The 23,122-nt window shown below is 41.6% G+C and overlaps 1 protein-coding gene and 1 long non-coding RNA gene across 4 annotated transcripts in view; one reads left to right on the forward strand and one right to left on the reverse strand.

Annotated features, from left to right (window-relative positions):
* CNTNAP2 (contactin associated protein 2) overlaps positions 1 to 23,122 on the reverse strand; it is a 1,232,776-nt gene that overhangs the window by 149,001 nt on the left and 1,060,653 nt on the right. The window lies entirely within an intron of this gene.
* The window catches only part of LOC138690850 (uncharacterized), a 30,180-nt gene continuing 11,424 nt past the window's right edge, over positions 4,367 to 23,122 (forward strand). Inside the window, exon 1 of the long non-coding RNA XR_011329662.1 lies at positions 4,367 to 4,890. This is a non-coding gene — a long non-coding RNA (uncharacterized lncRNA). The remainder of the gene's footprint in view (positions 4,891 to 23,122) is intronic.

Below are 23,122 nucleotides of genomic sequence, written 5' to 3' on the forward strand. Positions count from 1 at the left end.
TTCCACAGAAATTAAGTAATACTTAAGATGTACATCAAACCTACAGTTAAGCAGTAAAACTATAATCTTCATTCTCATGGTGCCACTCCAGTTTTATGTCACTGTAACATTATTCCAGGTCCAACTTCCCATAATATATTTTCTAGGCATGTGTTTTTTACTGATGGTTGCTATTTATACTATCTAGGTCATCAATTAGGAGCATTTGTGGAGAACTTGAATTCTAGAGATGGGCATCCTGTGCTGAATCCAAACAGCCAAGGGCTTAACACCTCTGTGACCTCCCAGTCCTAGACTGCTCTAGGAACTGAGAAGAACCAGTGGAGTCTACGTTATGGTACCGTTCCACCCCATAAACTGAAGCTTCGGCTAGAACGTCTGCTCTATTATGTTCTCTGGCCCTGGCCATACTCCTTGAATAAGCCTGTGCTGACCTAACCTTTTCCCCTTCATTCACTAATACCAGACTTTGCAAGAGGGTATTTGAAAAATAATTTTATGATTCATTTCTATATCGTCTATGGTAGAGAAACTTCTCATGGCTGCATTTGAGCCTTTCTTCCATTTGCTGCCTGTTCCCTACCTCTAAAATACCTCATCAAGACTATCACTGTACCTGAAGATCTTACTGTGATCTTACTAGATATCACACTACCTCAGCAGTGTTCTAAATCCAAGAATGCAAAGAAAGAGTACGTAAAAAATTTCTGTTTAGAAAGAAAAGTTTCCTGTATTAAGTGGTCCCCTAGAGCCTTGTGCCTGGCTAGTCTCCTTTTATCCACCTTTTTTAGTCTTACCATTAGTGCCATTGTTAATACTGTTGTCTTATCAGAGACGAAAGTTACTCAGGTGAGCAGCTGTCACTCTTTGAGCAGTCATTGGCTAGTCACTTTTCAAATATCATATAGGCTCATATAGGTTCATATCATATAAATGCAAGCAAATATATGTAGTGTAATGTCCTGGGTTCAGCTGGGATAGAGTTAATTTTTACAGGAACCTGGGAGGTGGGGGGGGCACAGCCAGGGCAGCTGACCTGAACTAGCCCAGGAGCTATTCCATACCATGGGACATCATGGCCAGTATATAACTGGGGAGCGGGCCAGGGGGGCTCTCTCGACTTTCGGTGGGGGAAGTGGCGGGGTGCCGGGTTCCGGGTGGTGAGCAGTTGCACTGTGCATCACTCCTTTTGTATACTCTTTTATTAGTACCGTTGTTATTGTTGTAACTTTTTTGTTGTTGTTGTTGTCCCAGTAAACTGCCCTTATCTCAACCCTCGAGGTTCCGTTTGGTTTTTTTTTTTTTGTTTGTTTGTTCATTTGTTTTTTTTCTTTTCTCTCCTCCGATTCTCCTCCCTATCCCACCAGAGGGGGGCAGGAGGAGTGAGTGAGTGCCTGCGTGGTCCTTTGTTACTGGCTGGGCTGAAACCAAAACATGTAATAGCAAATCTAAATCAGAACCCTAACTAAATTTTTTTAGACTAAATAGGTCATTGTACGGAGAGAGAAGAAGGGATCTATTCCACTCCTGTTGCAGCTAGTCATAAAATTCTTATGGACTTGAGTGGTAGCAGCACTGAGACTGAGAATCTTAAATGTATATATATGTTAAAAATGCCCTTATGAATTTAACAAGGATTAAACCAACCAGAGTTTATAGATATATAAGAAAGACCTATACATAGCACCACCCAATAGAAAATTATTAGCTTTAGCATTCCAAAAAAATCTAGTACCAATAACCTGTGTTAAAAGTTTAACTTCTCTAGACACCCTTTCAAACCTCAACTATTCTGTGAAAGTATGAACAATGACCTGAGGAAAAAAAAGGTTCTGGCTTGAATAAAAATGGCAAGGAAATCAATCTTCTTCAAAAATTGAAATGGAAGTATTTTGCAGGTGAAATGGTTTGTGAAAGCAAACCACTCCTACACTCCTCTACATCTACAGGAGACTTGATTCTGACCTCTTTCACATCATTCTGGCATAGCTCTACTGTTCATGGCATTACACTCAATTTATACAAATCTGAGAACATTTACTGAACACTTACTTCAACTGAAAGAGAAAATTAAGTGTGAAAAAGATGTCTCAAAAAAGAAACAAAGATCTTTCTTTCTCTGCCTTCCATTTCTTTCTTTCCTTCCTTCCTTCCACTCTCCTGCCCTCCTACCTGCCCTCCTTCCTTTTCTAGGTCTTCCCATGCTAAATGTCTCTCTAGTAAACAGTCATCCAGAAACTTGGACTTGTAAAGGAATGTTTCAGCTGGCCTATAACAAAAGATTGCAGAGAAAAACTGCCTTAAGACATTTTACAAAGCATGGCACAAAGTGGGAAAAGCATGCACATCTAAAACTAGATTTCCAGAACACAAAAGGAATCCCTTGCAATTAAGATTTTTATCTGAAATGGAAGGCTGACTTGGGGTAAATGCACTGTGCTATAATTCAGTCATTCTAAATTCAATTTCTTGGGTCTGACATTCTTATCATACATGACCCTGGCCAAGTTGTTTATGGCTTATGGCTCCAGAGTCCAAGATGTCTGAGGTGGAGAAAATACCTCTTCTCTCTTTTCCTTTATAAGGTCTTTTTGAATCTTGATCTTGTAGGACTGTCAACATATGCAGCGAACTGCGGTTACAATCTTAGGCTGCAAGAGGCAGCTTTTTTTCTTGAAGCAGAGTACTGAAATTGGCTGGAATTTGAACACACTACTGTTTTGGGTTTGTGTGCTGGGATTTTTGGTAGTGGGGGAGAGGCTGCAGGGGTGGCTCCTGTGAGAAGCTGCTAGAAGCTTCCCCAGCTCCAAGTCGGACCTGCCTCTGGCCAAGGCCAAGCCCATCAGCGACGGTGGTAGCGCCTCTGGGAGAACAGATTTAAGAAGGGAAACCTGCAGTGGGGCAGGAGATTGGAATGTGAGAGGAACGCCTCTGCAGATACTGAGGTCAGTGCAGAAGGAGGGGAGGAGGTGCGTCGGAGGCGGGGATGCCCCTGCAGCCCATGGTGAGACGGCAGGCTGTGCCCCCCCACCCATGGGGGCGAGCAGATGCCCACCTGCAGCCCAAGGAGGACCCCATGCCGGAGCAGGGGGATGCCCCCCAAGATGGCTGTGACTCCATGGGAAAGCCCACGCTGGAGCAGTCTGTACCTAAAGGACTGCAGCCCCTGGGAAGGACCCATGCTGGAGCAGTTAATGAAGGACTGTCTCCTGTGGGAGGGGTCCCACACTGGAGCAGGGGAAGAGTGTGAGAAGTCCTGCCCCTGAGGAGGAAGGAGCGGCAGAGACAACGTATGATGAACTGGCCCCAACCCCCATTCCCCATCCCCCTGTGCTGCTGCAGGGGTGGGGAGGAGGTAGAGAAAATCGGGAATGGAGTTGAGCCCAGGAAGAAGACAGGGCTGGGGGGAAGGTGCTCTAAGGTTTTGTTTTACTTCTTAGTATCCTTGTTTTGATTTGATTTGTAGTAAATTAAATTGATTTTGTTTTTTTTCCCCAAGTTGAGTCTGGTTTTTGCCCGTGACCATAAGTGATGAGTGATCCCTCCCTGTCCTTGTCTCGACCCATGAGCTTTCCTTTATATTTTCTCCTCATTCCACTGGAGCTGGGGAGGGGAGGAGTGAGCAAGCAGCTTCATGGTGCTTTGTTACAGGCTGGGCTTAAACCACTACAACTACTATGATACAAGTGCTGACAATCACTTTCCATAAATTTACTTCTTACCTTTCACATTATCCAAATGCATTGTTGTTGTGTGAAGTCATTAAATGAGTGTCAAAACATATCAAAAATAGAGAACACAATTCTTAACATTGTTCTGCCTGCTCAAATAGCAACATACCAATGTGGCAACATCATTTATGGATAAAAATTTATACATGCGTAATAAAAGTTCTATCAACACTTAAAAAGCAAAGATGACAAATATTTCACTATGTGTTAAGAAGTAAATGTTTCTTCACAATGTTTTGTAACCCTGCATGAGTGTAATTATCTCGTGATGACCAAGATACCCATCATGTCATATTACTTGTTATGACATTTCTTTCCAATATAAATATAAATAAATTACTTTGATCAGTGAAGATTGGTGGTGAATTTTACTCAGGCTGTACTTGAGCCTTGAAGGCCTCTCTATTGTGATATCATGCAGCCCAAAGCAGAAGGCTCCTTAGGACTCCATTTTTCAGAGAAATAAATAAATATCTGCCATGGTAGATCTAAACTTTTTGAAAGGGAACATCACAGTCATGCTTACTATCATGGCTACTAGATCAGGCATTTGGTGTTGAGAAAGGGTTCAGGCTATAATAAAGAATAGGAGCTTTGGTCTCTATTTGGTCTAAATAAGAAATTACTCACAAGCTGTGAACAGGCTGGGCTGCTTGACAGCAGAGATGTACTTTGCTTTGATCTATGAAGTCTTTCTTCTTCTGCCAGAGGGAAGAGCTGTACTCTGACACTGGATTTTACAATTTTCTTCATTGGGAAAAAATAGTCTTTGTGAATGGCAAACTTGAGTTGCATAAGGGCAGAAATGGACCAAAATCTCCTTGTATTGGATCAACTGAACCTTCAAAAATATAGTTAAAAGGCAGTCTTGGAAGAAAAACCTGGCTGCACAGAAGCCGCTGTGAATCAAGATCTGATTTAGGGAACCCACCTAATTCCATAGGAATTTGCTGTTGCTTGACAGCCTCTGTTCTTAAAGGAAATCCCCCGAAGGACAGAAACAAATGCAGCATTTCTCTAAGGAAACATTGACATGAGTCAATGAAATGGCTTGGAACAAACCCAGAGCTAACCCTGGAGATGGAAGCACTCGAGCTGTGTGGGTGCACCCAGACCACCAGAGCACGTACACTTGTCCAGGCACTGAGATGGAGAGCTGGTGACTTGAGAGCAGAAGCTGGCCAACACAACCTTTCTGTACCCAGCACTAACACAGGCTCTCTGCGATGCACTGCATTCTTGTCATTTAGCTGTACCAGCTTGGCTGGAGTTCCTTAGTGTATATAGTGTTGCACTGCACCTTGTAAACTTCATGTGTGCCTGTACTAATTACCTTGACTGCAGTTTGACCCTCTAAGTGGGACTGGTCTGGCTCAGATTCAGCCTTGATATTAGTCACTATAATGAAAACTAATCTTGGTCCTCCCTTCTCAGACTATAAATAGGCAGCCTGTAACCAGCATCACATGTTGCCTGTGTAGTCATTGCTAACAGACAGAACAGCTGCTAAACTAGACTCCTGACAGTGAATCTTGGCGATATCAAGTCTGTGCATGTGATGGTGGGTCACCTTCTCAGCCATCGTATACTGTTTGCTTAAGAACCCACTGAACAGAGCATTTGGCTTCAACCTTCACTAGCTCTGATTTGGGGATACTTCACCTGGTCTGCTGTTGTACTGTGTTTATAGCCATTTGTTTCTGAATTCACTACCTATTCTTTGGGAGCTCAAAATACAAACAAATACAGGTTAAAATAGAAAATTTGATGAGGAGGAACCAAATGGAAGTCTGTTTTTGCAATGAAGGAAAAAATGGCACCCATGTTGTATTATATTGTCTCAGTGTAAGAGAACAGTTTTAATATATATTATTATGTATGCATGTCAGTATTTGTCAGCAATCCAGGGTCTTCTCATTTTTCTTTAGATATAATACTTACTCTCATCTGTCTTCAGTAACAGCACCCTCAAAGGCAAATAATGTAGTATCACATAAAGATAGCCATTCTCACCCCACGTCCCCTCTTCTTCTCCCTCCCTTCTTCCTTCTCTTTCCCTGAAAAAAACCACCCCAAACAAACAAACCAGGAAGAATAAAGAGTACCAATTAATGATAGATTCAAATTTGATTTTTCTGGGAAAGTGAATGAAAGGGCTAGCCAGCAAAGGGTTAGCAAAAAACCATCTCAGAGCTCGGTCTCTGCTGAGCTCACCTTGTCATTTCTGATTTCATTACAGAGTTTCTAGCAGAACGGTTGAACCTGCAAATGTCCTTTCTCTCCCATTTGCTGAGCACAGTAAGCCAGCTGCCACGAGTGCTGAGGCAATGGGAGCTGGGGAATAGGGTGGCAGCAAAGAGGATTACTCCAGCTGCATCTAAAAATGTATGAATTCTGCAGAGAGAGCAACAGGTCCTGCTTCAGAATAGGGCTGATTGGCTTTTCTAAAAAAAAAGGTCACAACTCAGTGAAAAGCTCAAATCCTCATAAGAAGGAAAGAAACGTGTATCGTCTTCATATGAGTAGCCTAAGAACAATTTTGTCCATAAATATTTATTAAGAAAAGTATACAAAGACCAGAGATTGAAAGCTTATTTTGCAGATTAAACCTGTCCTGCCAGGTGGTTGTTTGTTTGTTTGTTTGTTTTTTTCTCCGTATGATGAGTAATTATGCAATTTCTTTGGCTTTCACTTACTATGACAGTACTGATTATATTTTTACCGAGCAAAACCAGTCTGCTTTTACATGTGCATATCTGCACTATTTCCTTAAGAGACACCATGATGCAGAGGCAAATTCTTCAGTTTCAATGGCTGTTGATACTGTTTGCCTCATCAGAGGGCAGAGGAACTTAGAAACACCATACCAAGTTTTAGCGTTACATACATTTTCACTCACTATGCAACAGTACTAGCAGACTCTCCCTTTAGGGAAAGAAAAGCTGCAGGTTACCAAATCAGTAGTTATTCTATTCTATTCTATTCTATTCTATTCTATTCTATTCTATTCTATCAATTCTTCAAATAACTGAAAGACTAGACATCTCCTAAGTCAACAGATAAATTTATAGTTAAAAGGTGGTTATTTGCAAAGTCTTTTTTTGTTCATTTGGGTTTTTTTTCCCTGTCAAAAGCAAGATGGTAAGCCAAAGTCTAGCCTTGTTCTTTATAAGCTTCTAGCTTTGCATTTGCATTTTACTCTTTTGTTACCACTTCTTTTTAGATTTGAAAATGAATATCAGTGCGTATTTTTTATGTTGGCCCACCCCACCTTGCCCTCCATCCACACATCTTTAAATTTTGGCTTGAAAAAGAACGAAACATATTTTTTAATCAGCTGGTATTTATCTGCAGACTAGTGCAATCTGGTAACCAAACTCACCTCACTTCTGTGTCATTGCCTAAATAGAATGCTTCTCAAAAATAAACAATAATAGGAGAATTGTGTGCCAAATTTTACTTTAAGACAAGATGGATTCCTCTCTTTAATGAGATGAACTGGTATTTCATTGCATAAATAAGATTATTCTTTAAAATGGATAGGACATATTCTGCTACTAATTATAGATGAAAATCAGGAAACAGTATATTGACCTTAATAGCTTTTAGTCCTTCTACAACCTGAATATGCCACTGCTATAAAATCTCCTCAGCTTATCCAGCCTATTTAGTGTTATAAGGAATTTTATCTGACACTACCACAACTGAAGAGAGCAATGGTTGGAATTAAAAGCCTGGGAAAAAAAATCTGTACGCACACGAATCTTTGAAGGGCTTTTTAAAGCTCTGTGCAGATTGCCTGCTTAAGCTTTATAACATGGCAAGCATGGCTTTTCCTCCTGGACGCAAAGCCTAATGCCCAGTTTTCTGTTTGCCTTAACTCCTGTGAGAATTTCTGCTGAGCAGCTTTAGCAGACCAACCTCTCAAAGTAAAAGATTAAACCTTTCCTCTTGTTCCCATGAGTTTTCATCTTGAGGGAAACAGAAATCAAAATGACTGAAAAGGCAACATGAGGAGTCACATCTAGCCATGGAGGGTAATAACCAAGTATAGAAAGCTTTAGATATCGACATGATCTGACGTTACTTCTGTTTGAATGTGGCTTAATCACAGGTTTCTGCACAAAAAGGATCCAGACTTCTAACAATTGTGCTGGGCACGCTGCCAGCAAACATCATAACTGAGTGCTGCTTTCAGTCCTTCAGAAAGGAAACGCAGAAAAAAGGCAAAAAGGAAAAGTTCTTGTCCTTCTAATAAGCTTGGCATGTGGACATGCTTGTCAGAGATACCCACTCCAAATCCTAAACTTTATCTTAATAAACAGAAGGACTCTGACCTTTGTTCCACATGGGGCTTAAACATAGGCCTGTCTGAAGGTAAACACTACTAATCAAATATGTCAGTATTTTGATAGGTTGTGCCTTCCGCAAAAAGGCTGAGGAAGAGAAACTGGTACCTGCCTTAATGGCCACTATCTATTTGAGCCTCAAGTAGTGCCTGTCAGCTACCAAGGAGAGGGCCAGAAAAAAAGAAAAGCTCAGGAGTAGTTACCTCAGAGAGGTAAAAACAAATGGCCAAGCAAAAAACCCAGGCAGAAAACCTTAGCTTTTGTGGGGACAATAATTCACATCAACAAAAGCTTGTTCTGGAGCAAAGCTGATGGCCCTCCGTCTTGTTGCTTTTTGTTTCCTCCCTTCTTGTTCCAAAGTTTATATCGTTATGAAGCTTTCTCTCGTCCAAGCTTCTTCATCACATGCACCAACTCCATGTCTTCCCTATTTATCTACCACTGCATCAGTTCCCTCAGTATGGACATCCTAGCGAATGTGCCAACAGCATTTCATCAGAAATTTGTATCAGAAACAGTGTTTGTATCAGAAGCAGTGTTTGTATCAGAAATAGTGTGGCCAGCAGGACTGGGGAAGTGATCGTCCTGCTGTACTCAGCACTGGTGAGGTTGCACCTTGAGTACTGTGTTCAGTTTTGGGTCCCTCGCTACAGGAAAGACACTGAGGTGCTGGAGTGTGTCCAGAGAAGGACAACCAAGTTGGCGAGGGGCCTGGAGCACAAGTCTTATGAGGAGCAGCTGAGGGAACTGGGGTTGTTTAGTCTGGAGAAAAGGAGGCTGAGGGGAGACCTTATCGCTCTACAACCTGAAAGGAGGTTGTAGCGAGGTGGGTGTTGGTCTCTTTTCCCAAGTAACAAGAGGTTTAGATCAGATATTAAGAAAAATTTCTTCACCAAAAGGGTTGTTAAGCATTGGAAAAGGCTGCCCAGGGAAGTGGTTGAGTCACCATTGTGGAAAAATTGCTGGAGGTGACTTATTGATATGTCCCCCTCTTAAGGGAAGGTAAACCTCCAGGGTGGAATGCGGTAGATATATAAAGAAATCTGTTCCATAATAATTCCCTAAGCAACATAACCTGCAACCTTAGATGTTAGCAACACCAGGGGAGCTTGGTATGCTGACTCTGAGAAACAACACGGAGCGTGGAGCAGAGTGAGGACACTGTGGCCAGGCTCTGTGATATCACCACAAGGATGGGGAACTGGAACTATTGGAACAAGAATGGAAGGTCCCTGCATTGAATCCACTGAAGCAAGGAGGTGAAACAATGGGGTTCTGTCAATGCCATTGTTTTACTTCTGATTTATATCATAAGTGCCCAGTTCTGGAGTAGTGACATGCTAAATCATGTTCTCTGGGTAAACTTTGCTCATTATAATCTCACTATAATACCAAAACACACCTCCATCCCAAAGGCTACCTGCCTCCAAGGTGTGACCACCCCTCACTGAGCATGCGCTCTGAATTTTCTCTAGCATATATCTTTAAAAGTAAAGTGGGGAGATTTTATACCAATTATAATAAAGGTATGTATGACTAGAGTCACTCAAGCTCCACCTAAAAATAGGAAAATAGTATAAAAGGAAAGTGATGCGAGAGGAGAGACAGCGAGGGCACTAGCTCATCTGCACTACACTTGAAGAAATTAAGAAAAGGTAATTTAGGCCTTTACCCTGTGCCCTGCTACATTTGGTGTCATGGCTGTGAGGCCTCAAAAGTCTGCTCAGATTTTCCAGGAGTGTTTCCTCATCAAGCGTTTCCTTTCTGTGCCACATCCATGGCAATTTCACCATGAAGGGGATAAACATGCACAAACACCACTATAGTGACCACAGTGACATGGAAGACAAGCTACGATTTCATCTTAAGTTGGTATCACAAAGACTCTAAAAGATACTACTTGGCACTTATGAAGCCAAATTTGATATGTGCAGCCACAGCTCTGTAGCTAGTTCTCTGCAAGTGTTTGCAATAAATAATCCAATTTTAATTAACATGGGATATAATAACTCTTATTAAATCTGAATTGAATGCATTTTAGGGAACTTAAATTTGTAGTATTGCCCAATACAAACTGCCAGAAGTAGCAGCTTCAACCCCATTACTCCAAGCTTTATCACTACACTAAAACTGACCTGCTAGATTACTCTCTTGGGTAATGCGTAATGCCATAAAAATAAACACTGATTTATTACTTAAATAAAAGACATCAGATATCATCAGGGTGTTAAGCATCAGGGCTGGCTTGTTTTGCAAACCGTATTTAATGGCAGACCCAGCTGGTACTCCTTAAATGGAACTCAAACAAACAACCTTTTTTCCTAAATGAAGGTAGACAAAAGCAAAGGTGGGCTACTGGCTCTTTAGAGTATGGGATTTCAAATTTTTTTCACAACATGGATCACGTTGTAATGGAAAGAATATATCCACTGCTGCCACTGGTGACTGAAAATATCATATCTTCAGTAAACAAACAAAACCATTATTTATACAGATCACCTCCTGGGACCAGCGGTTTAAGAAAACACCCTGTCTGCAGTGTTATTGCTTTCAGTTCACTGGCTGCTGTTTATCACTGCTCCTTTGTGTCAGCCTTGCTAGCCAGATACAGGACTGATAATACCCGTTCTAAAGATTCAGTTGCAACTTTCCCATTGACATCAAATGGAGTGCAAGCAGGAATGACAACTCTTTCTCTTTTATGGCTGTTTTATTTTATTTCCTCCTCCTAGATTTCGTGCAGAACTGCGGCAGATCGAGCATCAATCCTCCATCAACTCTGTATTTGAGAAGGAAGAATAATGCATACAATACACAGTATTGCTGTGATATAATTCATTTTTCTCCAAGTGTTGGAAGTTAATGATGATAATAATCAATCAGGCTAGGTTTTCAGAAGGATTGCAAGGGCGAGGTAGGTAACCTCAGGAATTTCTCCATGTTGAACTTTTATTTTCTTGTGTGATCACTGAACTTCAGCGTCTTGCAGAATCCAAGGTTCTTTGCTCTGAGATCATCTAGGTACCTGACCTATTCTGCCTCTTTAAAAAATCCTCCATCAGATGGCAGCAGGGTACAAGCTTTTGTAAAAGGCAAAGCAGGAGGATGGGAGTTTTGCCTTTCTATCTAAGGAAGTGACAACAAATAGGTTAGCTTTTTAGATCAGCTTTTTTTCCCTCATCTGTTAGAGTAGCAAAAGGATGGATAATTTACTGCCCTGTTACATCAGATCTCCAACCTGTGTATGTTACCGGTGAACGTGTTTCAAGCATCCTGCAACTCTGGTTACTCAGGGGCTGTTGGTGCCTTGCCAGGTTTGTAGCCCCCACATTTGTCTTGCATAAGGAGGGCAGTAAGGAATGGCCAGGTGGCTTCCCAAGGAGGGTCAGCCTTGGCCTCCTCGCTGCTTTCTTGGGAGCAGCTCTCCCTGTGGCTATGTTACATTGCCTGCAGTACAACTCCGGGTCCCTCTGCAGCGTGTGTACACCCCTCCCAAGCCTGCCTGGCCCTTTGGGGAACTGCTTATCAGTTTCTTTTCTCTGTGCTTTAGAAATCAAAGCCTGGCCTCCCTGGTGCTGCCAGTCAAGCTTGCAGTAGCTGCCTGCCAGTCTTTTAAAGACAAGAGGTATTCTAAAAAAGCTGCTAGCTGTGGGCTCCGGGGCTGAGGAATCAGGCACAGGGAGATCAAAGCCTGCTGAGATGTCTCTTGTGACTGTCCAGACACTGATTACTGGAAAGCTGCCCTCTTCACCCACGAAAGATCGGTGGGTAATTGGTGTGGCACTGTATCTGACAGGTTGCACTGAACAAATAAAGGCAGAGGGTCTGACCTACAGCACAGGGCGATAGCTGCTCTGGTGTCATCTCCTGACACTTCTTGCTCTGCCAGTAATACGTCTTGACTGTCCCTGTCTTGCCCTCTGCCATGTTGCCCCATGTCAGTGCTGGGACTCAGTACTCATTCCTCAGTCTTCCTTCAACGTTTTTCCTTCACTCTGCTTTCCTGGTGGCTTTCAACTCCTGTTTCTCAAACCACATTGTAACTCCTCTGCATTAAAGACTGTGTGCAGCCCCTCTCAAGCGCTTGTGCTTGCTGCCCTGCAATAACCACAAAACCCAGTAAAAATAGAGAGTTTCTGCTTCCTTTGTAAAACACAGAGGTTTATATCATAAAGGAGGACAAAATGATCATCTAGTACTGTGCCAAAGAAGAAGACGGTCTGTGGCAGGTGGGTAGGAGACAGCTGGAGGGGAAGGAGGATGGCTGGAGGCTGCCTGGAGCAGCAGGAGGTATTCTCCAACAGCTTGCTCCCTTCCTGGAGCAGAAGGAAGACCTCCAGGCAGATTTTGACTCTCAGATTCATAATCTGCTTCCTGGGCTTCTCCAGTGGTAGCACAGAAACACCCTGTCTGAATGATCTCTCTGCATGAGACAGCATGAATGGCAGGGAATTCTGTTGCTGGGCGCGTTGTGTGCGTGCATGGATATGTGTGCCAGTCTGATGTGGGAGTGTGATGGGTTGACCCTGGCTGGATGCCAGGTGCCCACCAAAGCCGTTCTATCATTCCCCCATCCTCAGCTGGACAGGGGAGAGAAAAATATAACAAAAAGCTTGCGGGTCGAGATAAGGACAGGAGAGATCATTCACTAATTACCATCACGGGCAAAACAGACTCAGCTTAGGGAAAATTAGCTCAATTTATTACAAATCAGCCAGAGTAAGGTAAATGAGAAATAAAACGAAATCTCAGAACACCTTCCCTCCACCCCTCCCTTCTTCCTGGGCACAACTTCACTCCCGGATTTCTCCACCAAGCCCCCCCAACGGCACAAGGGGGACAGGGATGGGGTTTACGGTCATCACATGTTATTTCTGCCGCTTCACCTCCTCAGGGCGAGGGCTCATCACACTCTTCCCCTGCTCCAGCGTGGGGTCCCACCCATGGGAGACAGTCCTCCACGAACTTCTCCAACGTGGGCCATTCCCACGGGCTGCAGTTCTTCACGAACTGCTCCAGCATGGGTCCTTTCCACGGTGTGCAGTCCTTCAGGAGCACACTGCTCCAGTGTGGGTCCCCCACGGGGTCACAAGTCCTGCCAGAAAACCTTCTCCGTGGGCTCCTCTCTCCACAGATCCGCAGGTCCTGCCAGGAGCCTGCTCCAGTGTGAGCTTCCTGTGGGGGTCACAGCCTCCTTCGGGAACCCACCTGCTCCGGCGTGGGGTCCTCCCCAGGCTGCAGGGGGACATCTGCCCCACCGTGGACCTCCCTGGACTGCAGGGGGACAGCCTGCCTCACCAGGGTCTTCACCACGGGCTGCAGGGGAATCTTCGCTCCGGCGCCTGGAGCATCTCCTCCCCCTCCTTCTTCACTGACCTTGGTGTCCGCAGGCTTGTTTCTCTTACATGTTCTCACTCCTCTCTCCGGTGGCTGTTTTCTCTGCGTCCCAACTTTTTTTCCTTCTTAAAAATGTTATCCCAGAGGCGTTACCACTATCACTGATTGGCTCGGCCTTGGCCGGCGGCGGGTCCGTCTTAGAGCCGGCTGGTATGGGCTCGCTCTCTCTCGAACACAGGGGAAGCTTCCAGCAGCTTCTTACAGGAGCCACCCCTGTAACCCCCCCCCCCGCTACCAAAACCTTGCCACATAAAACCAATACAGGGAGCAAGAGTCACACTCTGATAAATTATACCTGACATAGCATTTCCTCAGATAATATGAACTGGAAGACCAAAGCTCAAGAGGTCTGTGCGCACCACAAGAAGCATCCAAGATAAAATACAGCCTTATGGCTGTATGGGAGTAGGTTTTTTTATTAAGCTTGAGTTCTTAATACCAACCACAAATGGAATAAAAATCAACCCTTACATTTTTATCACAACAATGGTCTACATGACTTTTCTGAATCCCATTCATTAATTTTCATGTTTCTTTAGTGGTCTCCATGTTCTATACGTTTCTTTTTCAGTATTCCCCAAGAAGCAAAAATACTGTATAGCAACCACTGCCAGAAGAAGAGTTCCAATCTTTGGAAGTCATTCAGCTACACAGCTTAGTTGTGTTGGGCACAGGACAACAAATTATCCCTTTCGTCCCAGAGAGGCTGAGGGACATGGAAAAGGACAGTTCATCCCACTTTTGCTGCTGCTCTTGGATGCCCTAGGCAACTTGCTTTCTTTCACAACTCTGGAAATACATACATATGAAATGAACACCAAAAAAGCAGGTGCAAGAAAGGCACAAATCAAACATTTGATATTTTCACCATTGCTCTTATCCACCAACAATTTAAAATTGATAGTGCCCTCTTTGAAATTTTTCTATAAATAGAAAAGAAGTTTCCTATAAATAAGCAAAAATAGTTTGTTAGACATGCTGAATAATATTTTCTCATGCATGCTTTCTAACACACCTAGCATATTCATCACCTTCAAAGACGTGTTACTATACACTGGTTCTCTATGAACAGGGGATCAAGGAAAAAATTCTGAAACCCGCAAGCCTGAGTATAGCTCCCTAATTCCTATTCTTGGATATTTATGGAAGTAGCCAATATGATCAAAATGAACTAAGTTGTGCAAAATACTTCTGGAATATGGGTTTAGTATTCTGGTTTTCCTGTATTTCAAGTCCAGTAAACTTAGTGTTGGGTGTTTTTTTTTTAACATGCTGAATTCAGGTAAGAATTATATGCAAAGAAGGAAAACTTTTGAACCTCAGAGAGAGATGTATGAAAACATCTTAAAGATTCACAAACCAGTATCACATACAAAATCTCCCACAGTATTTAAAGTCTGGCCACTTTGAGGGGACATGACGTGTGGTTTTTTGAAGGTGCTGGGTTGATAAATCTTCAAGCTCCAGTTTGACTAAGAACCTTGGGCACAGAATTTATCTTTCTTTTAGAAGAACTTATCTTTCCTTTTGAAAACTGTACCGTTCCAAACATGTAGTGTGGCTTGCATAGGCAGGAGGAGTTTGTTTTTACTACTAGCTTTTCTCAAACACAATAGTTTCAGTGTAGAGAAGGATATTTCTTTTCTTCTGCAGAAAACTTTCTGCATTTCAACAGCACTGAGACAAGGATTAGCAGTTTCCCAACAGAAACACAGTTCTGCTAATTCTAACCAAATACCCAAAGTGATCAAAAGTGGGAAAAACAGCACTTTGGATTAGTACAAGAAAGCCATTATTAATACCTACAACCTGCAGTCTGCATTTCCTGACCATCCCTAAATGTGAGAAGAGCAGCCCCGCTGTGCATTGGTTATTATGAGTAAAATCAGCACACATTTACTGTCTTGTAAATACCATAGAAAGCATCTGTACCATTCAAATAAGGCTTAAATTAGGGAATTAGCAAGCCAACTCATTTCATTACAATGAAAGGGCAGAAGAAAAAATCTGGATAGATGTTTTGAGAGCTTTCAGGGTGAAAGGAAGCCACAGTCTGCAGAAATAAATATTCATGTGAATTTACAAGCACAAGACAAAAATATCCCTCTACTTTGTATATTGGACAAGATATTCTATGCTGTCTGTATTTTCCCTATAGAATTATAGTAAATGTTTCTCATTCATATTTTATTCTTTATCTCCAACAAACCATTGTGATGTTGTCCACTGGGGGCTGATGACATTCGAATATATGGAGACAAAACTGGTACAAAAAAAAGAGCATGTAGAGAAAAATACTGCATTGTAATACGCATATCACAGCGATGGAAATATATGGCCCCATATCATACTCAAAACTGTTTGCATAAAGTAAGAATTTTACTCAATGGCTGCCCTAATTTTGCTGTTATTTCTTTATTCAGGACTGTCAGAGTGAAATGTGAGTTACAGGAAATCCTACACCTATTTTGAGAATACCTGTTACATTCCCAGTCTCAGATTTTTAAAGAAAGAAATCTCTCCCATAATTATTTTGCTTCTTACTCAAACATCTTCAGTCTTTGGATTAAACCAGCAGCAATCTAGGTGGCACGGAAGCCAGAATTCTCTCTCAGACCAGAAAAGTACTTACAGAGATTGAGGCACCAAATTCCTGTGTAAGCACTTCAGATCTTTTTCATTTCAGTGAAATACTCCAAATCAGAGCTCTGCCCACTGCTCGAGCTAGATAACAGCCCATCAGTTGCTACTAATTTGGATGGGTAAGTCCTTAAACAGGAATAAATTAGCCAAACACCTCTGTGGATGTGTGCTGTGGAGCAGGGCATGGGCCTGTTTTAGAAACTTGGTGCATTCCCAGGAAAGCGTGCAGATCCTGGTGAATGCAGGGTACCAATACGGGTGCAGTATGCCTGTTCACCTGATCTCACGTCACATTCATTCCCCGCCAGAAGCAAGCTTCAAGCTGCAGGCTGTATTATCTGTTCCTCATAATCTCTCCTGGCCTGTCTGGCTCACCACCTCCATGTCATGTCCTCCCTTGATTGATTTCCTATCATTTACACATTGCTTTCAAGCTCTCATTTCCAGCACCTGATCTTTGTTTTTAAAAACAAGAAACCTCTTGTTCACAGACCATATGCTGCCTGCAATCATTAGCCAGTTCCGGGAGTGCAGCCAGGAAAGCGATAGTGGGAGAAGGAGTGATGGACTCGCAGGAAATGCCCCTTCCTCCCGTCCCCGTATGCGCACTGGCAAAAGGTGGGCATCGACGTCTGACATGGAGGGAGGGAAGGAGGAAGGGAAAATGAGCAGCCTACACGAGGACTTAGAAGCTGGTAGGGGAGGAATTCATTTTATATCAGCCTTTTCAGGAACTGGCCATCATCTTAATAGTGGGTTTTACCACACTGGACAGAGTAATTTCCATCTCACATTGTTGATTTTTGCCTGACCACCTATTTTCCTAATGTTGTTTTCCAGACTATACTGAATCCTAAACCTATTTTCATTTCTTCATTTCCTTCTACTCTTAACATTACGCTCCTTACAGTCTATCTGCCTAACCTCTTCACAAAGTCAGGGAGCAGAGTCTCCCATTTTTCCAAGGACTGTTCCTAGCCAGTCAGTTATCAAAACCAAGCACACCAAACATGAACATTTACAAGACTAATACATTTACAATAAGGGTAAAAATGAATAATAGGGAGAAAGTAATTTGAGTGAGTGATAGTTAAAAGAAAGGCAGTTAAAGACATTTAATTACTTCTTTATTGTCTGAATTAACATGGTGGCAATAGTTTCAGCCTATTTTTTTTGAGCTGAGAGACAGTTTGTTATGTGCTGTGTCTCCATGAATATCTCCAGCACGCAAACAGAATGCCTTGCAACTGCAAAAGGCAATTACTCTTATAACATATGCATAATGAAATCTGACTGCATTATCTTTTTGTCCTTAATAAGACCAGTTTACATTTTTGCAATTTGTGATGCAGTTTTTTCCTTTAAGACATCTATTTGCATGGTGCTATTTTTTAAAAAGAGGAAGGGAAAAAAGAGGAGTAATACAGGTCAAGTAGCCAAAAAAATATATTCAGGACGGAATTATGGCATTGCTAATTAAGCTGAAGACAAAGAGGAAGAAAGCATTTATACGAGGACATGTCTTTGTCTCTAAATCGTAAAGGAGAAAGGTCAAGAAGTGGTCAGCTTATGACACTTCAGGCCAGTGCCAGGAGTCTCTGGAGAATGGAGCTGGACACGCTAAAGCAACACCAAGCGCTTGTGCCTATTGCCTAACTGATGGGACCACCCACCAAAAAAAGGCCAGAGCCTGACAGCCTTGCTGTGCTGTGGTGATACCCTGAGAGGTTAGAGAGTATCAGTGCAGTTCCCAATAAAGTCCATGGCTTGTAGAAATATATACTAAAGTTTATAAGTGCACAATCATATCTATCTATCTGAGCCTTCAATGACTCGCCTTTTCCATCATGACATACTGTAATTTTACTGAGATTCTTTTACTGAATATTGTAAATAATTATGATTGTGATATTGAACCTGGTTCAGCAACTCTTGTGTACTGTAGTCCAACAGTGTGGACTTGCACAACAAGTTTTTCAGTGAGTTTAATGGGAGTGCTGAACATTCAGACAGGGCTGTTGATTCAGTTCAACATGAATAATTCCTGGGCATCTCTGAACAGACGTGAACATGTTAGTTGAAATAATGAATTTCTGTTTGGTCATAAAGAATTACAGGTATACAGATAACCCATTTAATTTAGGTAATTAGCAAACTGTCTTTATATGCTTAGTTTTAAACAGATGGATAGGTGATGGTTTAGCAAAAACTTCAATCCCAGCAGCTAATGCTCATTGTTACACTGAGTCACATTGAGCTCTGTTTCACTATGTCAGAATGATGGAACATGCAGCCCATCAAGCTGCCAAAAACATGAAGTGTAGAATATAAATAGATCTTTTCAGTATCACAGGTGCTGCTGAATCGTTTGGAGACATATTATTCAAATTTGCAGATAATACTCTATCCATACTATCCAGAGATCATGTTCTCCATTGTTTCCGGAAAGCACTGCCCTGGAAATCATTAAAAAGACTAGTTTCTCATGGAAAAAGGAAAAGTTGTGCAATCTGAGATTGATGTCTTTCAAGCCTGCTTATGTAACACACCTGTAACCAAAATGAAGAGCTTCATGCTATTAGATTATGCTTGGTATGTTGCTTGGTATGTTTTTCTTCTCCTAGTGTTGAGCCCTCTCAGGTGGAAGAGCTTATTTACTCTGGGTCATATATCTATTTACACCACTGTGATGCCCAACTTCTTTGTTCAAGTGTGATATAAAACCATGAGCTAGGATACTGCAAGTCAAAGAATAAATTGTGAATATAGCAACAAAAAATATTGCTACTAAGAAATTATTGTACTCTTTAGTTTTCAGGTCCTGAAGTACCTCCTACAAACCATGCTGGCCATAGGAAAAGGTTTAAAGTAGCCACAGTCACTCATGGAAGAATTCTCTTCAGGCTGAAGCAGTTTATGGTCTTTGCAAACAGATCTGCACTGCTTTGAAAAACCTCCATAAAGTGTTAGAACTGCTGGGCTTTTTTCCTGTTCCAGGTTCTTTTCCACTCTAGAAACTATGCAATACACAGCTCAGTTCCCCCAGCCCCAGATTTAAGTCTTCACTGCACTGCCTGAGAATCACAGCACAGAGTTTTAACAGAGATCTTAAGTTTAATGACTCCCATTTAAGTTGATTAAATATTGTCATCCTAATCCCACATTGCATGTTGGAGGGAACTGACACAAAAAAATCAGAACTATTTGATTTGACATCTAAGTCTAAGTCCGTGACAAAGAGGGGACCAGGGTCCCCCAGGACCTTATCATCAATCTTCCTGGCAATACCTCCTTTCCACCTGGCATAGCAAATAACACTGGCCAGTAAAAAAGGAATCTTACTCTATGAAATGTGATAAACCTTGCCATAACCTCAGTATGAAAACAAAAATCACAAACTAAAGCCATGCTGACATATTAGTCCTGAGTATTGAAATTTCAGCTTTCATCCTAACAACTCTTTAATGGATATGTAAGTAAATAAAGAAAAGTGACTGACATCCTCAACAGTCTTATCAACAGAGACTGTGCAAGGAGTGGAAGGATCAGACATGGATTAAATGAAAAAAGCAAGAACCTGGTTATTATTTTTCTTTTCAAGCTGCATAATTAACATACAGTCTTTTCATTACATTGTAATTATTGCAATGATACAGTTTTTTTAAAAAGTGCTGTAGTATCATCTGAAATCAGAAAGTAGAACTGCTAGTAATGAGAAAGCCTGTCTATTACTCACAGAGAATGAAATCAAAGAATAAATAAATGATGGATGGTGGAAAATAGATTGCATTTTAAAAGCTGATGTTGTAGTAATAAGTGCTGTTAGTAACAGAGACAAGCATCTTCTAAATAATGACCTTAAGCTAAAAGTCCAGCTAGCACAAGCAGATGATTACACCCACATGGAAGCTGACTACAGTTTGGATTTTTCCAGGGCAAATCTGACTGCAGGACTGGGACATAGTTATCAAAGGACACAATTCAAGCGGTGACAGTTCACCATGTTCACATATTTCGTCCATATTTTGTTTGTGCCTTTGGGTCCTAACACTTTCATATCATTCTTTCAGTGCATGTGGTGGCAATCCCTGTTGAAATCTTTGAGTGCTACTGCAATATCAACAACTGCTGCTACTAAATAACTTTAAGTCATGTTTATATTGCAACTCTGACAATGTGCCTGTGTGTCTAAGTAACCTTACACCAGTAATTTTCCAAGCCTGATATTGTGTAAACTTGTTTTGCAGTAACTCTAACTCACTGCTACACAATCCAAAAGCCCCCAAACACTATATTAATAAATATAGGCTTTTATGACATTCTTTTTAAAGACATATCCTTCCAAATGAAATGTTGGCTCAGTGTTTTAGCTCTTTGAACCCTTTATTCCTGAGGGTCTGACTTTAACCTTCCTCTCACAAATTGTAAAGGTAACTTGAGTGACATTGCTGAAATACACAGCTCCTCTGTGATTCCTCCGGATTCAGGTAGCTGCAGTTTGGCCTTTAGTAACCTACAACGGTTTTCACCCCAAGTGAAAACATATTTTACAATTCCTCTGGGAGAGTGAACACTATGTACGCTGCACGTGTTCTCACTTAAATGACAATAAAGACTCTAGATTACATGATCATACAAGGGTTCAAGACCTTCAGTTCCCCAGGACATTTAGTTAAAAGGACATACAGGGAGGGAAAGTAGTGTGGAAACCCTAGATGTGCTGGCATCTATATGCCATCAGTCTTTCAATTTCTCAAAATCATATCATACATTATTTCTAAAAGATTCTTTAGGGATTTAATTTACCCTATGACTATACATACCTGTTCAATTATTTTTCCACAGTTTTCTTTGGAGTGTGCTTCCATTCTCAACACCGACTTTCAAAATTAGGCATTTTATTTTGTTTAGTGAGAAAAAAATCCTTTTCTTCCTCTCCTTCCCAGTCAGTCCTATACACACGGCCCAGGGAAACATAGGTAACATTTCTCTCTGGCTCAAACTTCATAACCAGCTGTGAAGCCTATGGCTGGTTAAATGCTTATCAAAGTTTGATCTGTGTGTCCCTATTTCTGTTCACAAAGTTCTTAGGTATAATTAAAGGCCTATCCATAATTACAGAGTGGCTCTTTGTCCCTGCAGAATGGGGTGCACAGATGGACACTATAATGGAAATTAGGTAACAGCCTGTCCATGATTGATGAGTCGGTAAAGAGCCCAGCCCTTACCCTCGCTGGAGTATAGGTGCTCTCTGACCAAGCCGGCAGAAAAGAGAGCAGATAGCATTTCAACTCTCACATTAGCAGGTGGTCCTGAGGAAGCAAATCTCCTGAGTGAAAGATTACATCCCTATATAATCCGTTTTCAGAACAGAATTGGTTTTAGGTAGAAAATATCTCTCTCTGAGAGAAAGATACAGCAAGAAACACTTACATGCTGCTTTTAGCTCTTCTGTTTGCCTCAGTAACATAGACAAATTCCAGAGAAATGAGCCTTCTTAAATGCAGAGACAGCAGTCCTGTATTTACTTGATTCACATTACTAAAGATAATTTGAACACAGGGTCTGGCCACATTCACAGTTCATGATCAGATTCAGCGCACAGTACTGAAACTCCTATTAATTCTCCAAGAAAGCCGTCAGGCTCCATTTTGATCGCATGCCTAATGAGAAAGGCTTGTCATGCCCTCTGAAAAATACCAGGCAAGCCTTATGGGTTTCTAAAATCTCATTTTCACTCCCATCCTTTCTAACTCTCTGCTGCAAGGAGCTCAGTGCCACTGCTTAGAAACGGATGAAGGGGAGAGGAGGCGATGCAAGTGTGAGCTGGCTCAAATCAACGCCTGCTTTGCCATAGCCAGAAGATCAGCATGCAGGAACCACACTTCAGCCTGGGCAGTGCAGACTAAGCCACCAAGGGACATCAGGACAGCTGTATTAGTGAACCTGCACTGGAAACAGCACATGGGGATCCCTTTTCTTTAAACAGAGAAAAAAGCAGAATGGGTGAAAACAAGTGGTAAAAAGATGATGAGAGGAGAAAAATATTTTATATCAGCCTCCTGAGATCAAGTATGAGAAAAGGAATGTACATGCATAACAAATGAGTGAATTTAAAGGCATACATTTTTTTGCTGTCAATCTCTTGCCCTTTGATAGGTATAAAATGGTAATATTGAGACTAATCAGTCTGGGCTGGAACTCTTTATTGTCTGAAGTGATGTGCATGTAGTCCTGCTGCACAATAACTAGGGAAGAGAGCTTCTGACAAATGTGTGATCACTTCTGCCTCATTTGAAAGAGACTGACTATTTCTTAGTATCAGTTTTAATTTGCTCATGCAGAAAGACTGAGCTTTTACTGTTTCCAGCTCTTGGGATCTTATCATTAGTCTTTTGATTGTGTAAAAGATACCACTCCTGGAGGTGGAAGTACAGAAATATGTAGAAATTTTAGCTTCCCTCAAGAACCCCCTCCCCTCAACAAAACTAAAAAAAGAAAAAAAGAAGAAAAGAATAAAAAGACAATGGTCCTAGCTTCAATGATTGCATTGGAAAATTTTTGAAAATATGAGATGCAGAAACTAGAAGGCAGTGAAAAGACGCTACGTTAAAGAACCCTCAATCCCATGTTATATTATAAATACCTGTAGTTGCAATATTGCAACGCGCCAATCTGAATGCCAGATTAAAAGTGTTTATCCTACGTGTACGTAGAAACAAATGTAGAGGGCATTTCATTAAGCAGCTGTAGGTACTTCAATGCTACGCAATGGAAGATCTTTGCCACATGGGAACATTTAGCAGCTTTACCTAAAGCTGATGGCTATCCCAAATAGAATTTGATTCTTCCTATACATTGAAACTGTAATAAGGCATGTTTGTACTTGCTGTTGTGAAACTGTCACCAGCTAGTACTGCACAAAAAAAAAATCCCAAACCTATAGCTAATATGCTGCTTAATGCCATGAAGACTAATTAGAATGTCATTATTATGGCTGCT

The sequence above is a fragment of the Haliaeetus albicilla genome, chromosome 2, assembly GCF_947461875.1.
Source record: "Haliaeetus albicilla chromosome 2, bHalAlb1.1, whole genome shotgun sequence".
NCBI lineage: Eukaryota > Metazoa > Chordata > Aves > Accipitriformes > Accipitridae > Haliaeetus > Haliaeetus albicilla.